At 42.6% G+C, this 4054-nt stretch overlaps 1 pseudogene; it reads right to left on the reverse strand.

Moving 5' to 3' along the window:
• Window positions 1-2724: 2724 nt before the first annotated feature.
• On the reverse strand, window positions 2725-3045 carry LOC114042740 (annotated as a pseudogene).
• Between the last annotated feature and the right edge of the window lie 1009 nt (window positions 3046-4054).

Below are 4054 nucleotides of genomic sequence, written 5' to 3' on the forward strand. Positions count from 1 at the left end.
CAGGTAGAGGGGAGGAGTGGAGATGGTAGGGATTGCGGTGTAATTTCTTCAGAGAGAGGCTGGGTGTGGAGATTGATGCTAAGACTGATATTGGCAAGGGCAGTCGCTAAGGTTCCTTTTGCATCTGAGATGCTATGATTTTAGGAAAGATCCTTGGTATGAAAGACCCCTTCTTTAGGAATGAATCACCACCAGGTATCAGAGGATGCTTCAAAAGCAATTCATTCCTGGCTTTTGTTGCTTTCTTCTACTTGTCATCTGTTTCTCTAAAGGTGGATGACATCTTTTTTCATAAGTCCAAGTCTCCTATTTTTTTTTCTAAATCCACCAGCTCGTCATTTCCTACACCACAACAATATTCCAACTCATTCACATTCTATTTGGAAGATTGTATGTGAGAATTTTTTTCCCCAATTTTTCTGTATTCCTTCTATTCTTGGCTATATATGTTTTATTTATTCAGGATAATTTTAATTTAAAATAATTAAAATTATCCATTGTAAGAACAACTGTTCTTACCTTATAATATGGTTTAAGGTCTGATACTACTAAATCTAGTTCCTTTCTTTCCTCTGGTTTCCTTGAAGTTCCTGACCCTCTGCTCTCCCAAATGAACCCTGTTATTTTTTTTTCCTAATTCAGTAAGATAATTTTTTAGTAATTTAATCGGGATGCTATCACATAAATAAATTAGGTTAAATTGTCATTTTAAAAGTTATATTAGCTTTACTTATCCATGCACAATAAATATTGCTTCAATAATTTAGATCTAACTTTGTATAAAAGGTGTTTTGTGTTTATATGCATATAGTTCCTGTGTCTGTTTGGCTGGTACACTCTCATCTTTTTTTTTTTTAATACTACCTAGTTATTTTATATGGTCTACTTTTGCTGCTTTCTTGACTGAAGCTGCTAGTAAACTTGGAAGCAAGAAGTTTACACTATGCATTGGAAGGGCCTCTGGATTTGGTGTGAGTTGGGTGTCAGAAGGCCATTGGTGGTGGTGGCGGCAGTGGCAGGGTTCGAATCTTGGCTTTGACCCCTTACTATCTCTGTGACCTTAGAAAAGTCACTTAACATTTGTGGCCCTCAGTGTCCTCATCTATCAATTAAGGGATGTGTTTACTAACTGACTCCGTGTGACCAAAGAGGAGAGGAATTTTTAATTAATAGAAAAAGCTAGCTGGGTGGAAGTATCATAGTGTCAGGTACACAGGGTGATTGGTAAACAATAAGTGATGGACTGCCAGATCAACAGGTTTTAAATGGTTCCATACCACAGTTAATGAGTATTGGATGTGAGGAGGAGGAAACTGTGTCAGGATAATGAACTCTGAGCAAGATTATCTGTACTGGGCCTGGAATATTAATGAATGGCCTAGTCAAAGTATCTGGCTTTTCTAGTACCTTCCTATTCCTCTCATTATTTTTCCTTCCGTTTTCTCCAACATTTGTGACTGATGCAAGGAATAATAAACCTTGGAAGTCCTTGAATACTTCCTGAGGATCGAGGACAAAGATGAAGTACGCCACAGAGGGGAAAAACAAACCAAACCAAACCAAAACACTGCCTCTTAAGTTACAGGAAGTGAGTTTAAATCCTGCCTCTGACACACCTCCTAATTGTACATTCAGTCATTTCTGTCGTGTCCAACTCTTTGTGACCCCATTTGGAGTTTTCTTGGCAGAGATACTGAAGTGGTTTGCCATTTCCTTCTCCAGCTCATTGGACAGATGAGGAAACTGAGGCAAATAGGGTTAAGTGACTTATCCCAGGGTTACACAGCTAGGAAGCGTCTGAGGTCAATCCTGGTTATTGTAATTACATGATATTTGACAATAAGGACCTCAAAGGTGAGGAAACTCCCTTTACCAATAAAGGTGGGCACCTCTTCTGTAACTTGTAGTTTTAGGAAGTGTCTAGAGCACTGAGAGGGTAGAAGGACTCGCCCAGGGTCTTGCAGTCAGTGTGTGTCAGAGGAAGAACTTGAACTCAAGTCTTTCTTTCGTGGAGGCTAGCCCTCTGGCCGCTATGTGGCACTAGGTGCTAGAGACGCAAAGATAAAAAATGAAACAACCCCTGTCCTCAAGGAGCCTACATCATCCTGAGGACAGGAAACTGGGAAGGCTCTTTAGAAGGATCAGTGGGCTCAAATACCTGTGTCCTCCCCACCACTGTCATACACCTGGGGAGAGGAATGGTGGGAGGGGCCCTGTTGAACAGCCCTTAGCTCGTCTGCCTGAGGGACTGGTTGTTTCATGCCCAGCTTGACACCAGGTGGTGCCCTATTCCATCTGGCAACTTTACAGCATAGGTATTCCTTTCATGCCCCACCCTCAAGAAGATTTAGAGACAGGGAATGACACAATATACCTCATTCAAGTCATGTTAGTCCCCCTCTTGGAACCCCTCAGGCCCAATACTGTTGCCATTGTAGGCACTTCCTGAAGAACGTTGGAGGCAATAACCAAAGGTAGCTTGTCTCCAGAGGAATAAGGTTGTCTAGGACTTCCAGGGACAGAAAGGGGGGAGTTTGGGATGGCCAGCCCTGCAGATGGCACTGGACTCCAAAAACCTAGGACACAGGGCTCTGGACAGGCTTTTTTTTTTTTCCATTGGAGCATTTTTATTTGTATGTAAGTTTTACACCCTTAGAAAAAGAATCCCAGGATTTTTCCTCCTGTGTGTTTTTGTCTTGCATCTTCATGGTCCATGATGCCAGCTCAGATTGTAAGCACAATGAACCCAAACTGATGGCATGGTAGCAGATTATTCTGCCACTCTTCCAGATCTTTCAATTGTACATCAAAGCTGGGGCTGATTACACCACACTTGTTTAATCTGCCCGTGAGGTTCACAGAAATTTTTCCTGCTCTGTGATCATCAATGATCTCAAATTTGCCAATGTAACCATGCTGCATTATCACAGTTAAGAACCGGACAATTACTTCAGAGCATGGCCTAATGAGAACCTGGCATTTTCCTCGCTTTTCTGCATTGTTGATGCTTTTGAGAGCATCTGCTAGGATGTTCGTGTGCACCATGGTGGCAGCGCTACAAGATGGCAGAAAGAGATGGACAGACTTTCTAAGAGCAGGAGATAAGAGCTTAGTCTTCTCCCCGGGATTTGTGAGAAACTAATGAGCGTTGTCTTTGGGACCCTGGTGGGCATTGGGGCATTGGGAGATTTCAGTGGCCCCTATGGGAACTTGAAGGGAGCCCAGTGTTCTCTGTAGGATGTTGGAAAATGCCTGGGGTGTCCTACGGGATCCTGGAGAAACTTGTGGAGTAGCAGAGAAAGAACTCCAAGTCTAGAGGCTGAGGCCCAGGGCCTGAAGGCCATCACTGCCCCTTACCTCGCTTAAGCCTCTCCTTCTTTATAGAATGAAGAGAATTGGACCAGATATCCTCTCAAGTCCTTTCCAGCTCTAGTTCCATGATCTGGTAATGAGATGAACTCTTAAGGCCTTTTACACATGATGACCTTAGAGCATAAGTGCTTATCAGCTGGTCTGAGCATTTGTTTTTTTAAAAATATTTTTAATAATTGTATTGTTCTTGTTCAGTCATTTCAGACTTTTCATGACCCCATCTGGGGCTTTCTTGGCAAAGATACTGGAGTGGTTCACCATTTCCTTCTCTAGCTTATTTTTACGGATGAGGAAACGGAGGCCAACAGGGTTAAGTGACTTGCCCAGGGTCAAACAGCTAGTAAGTGTCTAAGGTTGGACTTAAACTCAGGTCTTCCTGACTCCAGGCCTGGCACTCTATCCACTCGGCCACCTAGATGCCCCTTGATAACTGTATTTCAATATAAATGATTTCTTTTGCAGTCCTATATATTTTTTATGCATTTAAAAAATATTATTAGGAGAAGATGTCCATCAGCTTTACCAGACTGCTAAAGAGGTCTGTGACACAGGAAGGGAAGAACCCCTGCCCTAGAGAGAGCCTGATGGCTCCAGCCCTGTGGATAGCTCCTAACCTAGCTCTTCTTCAGACCAAATCCTACAGCTCATTTGCCTCTCAATACTGAAGACTACTGAAGACTCT

This window comes from Vombatus ursinus, unplaced genomic scaffold, assembly GCF_900497805.2.
Source record: "Vombatus ursinus unplaced genomic scaffold, bare-nosed wombat genome assembly UNPS02014768.1, whole genome shotgun sequence".
In the NCBI taxonomy this organism is placed as follows: Eukaryota; Metazoa; Chordata; class Mammalia; order Diprotodontia; family Vombatidae; genus Vombatus; species Vombatus ursinus.